This window comes from Triticum aestivum, chromosome 6B, assembly GCF_018294505.1.
Source record: "Triticum aestivum cultivar Chinese Spring chromosome 6B, IWGSC CS RefSeq v2.1, whole genome shotgun sequence".
In the NCBI taxonomy this organism is placed as follows: Eukaryota; Viridiplantae; Streptophyta; class Magnoliopsida; order Poales; family Poaceae; genus Triticum; species Triticum aestivum.
The window spans coordinates 692,054,900-692,055,375 of record NC_057810.1 but is presented as its reverse complement, the minus strand read 5'-3'; positions in this window follow the sequence as shown (position 1 = coordinate 692,055,375).

Below are 476 nucleotides of genomic sequence, written 5' to 3'. Positions count from 1 at the left end.
CGTGCCATGACACCTCGGTTACTGTTGCTATCCTCGCAATAATTCGAAACCGTTCGAAATTCAAACTCAAATTAATGATAACAATAAAAGTTTTCAAAAATTAAAACAAAATGTTCGGTGGTTGCCAAATATTACAAAGGTAATTATGGTGCAACAAACACATTTTTATAAAATGGCTAAATGGTTTAAAATGATTTAAACAGAAAAGAAAGTAAATTAAAAAAAGAAAAGAAAACAGGAAACAAACAAAAAGAAAGAAAAAAAGAAAGAAAGGCCCCACTGGGCTTCGGCCCAGTAGGCCGGCCCATTCGGCCACACCGACCGGCCCATCCCCTCCCCCTCCATAACCCCACCAGGGGGAAACCCTAACCCCAACCACCCCCCACTCGCACCACTCCACCCCCCTCCCCCGCTGGATCTGGATCGGAAGGACTCCCGATCCCCTCGCCCCTGCACGTCGACGCCGACGCCGGCGC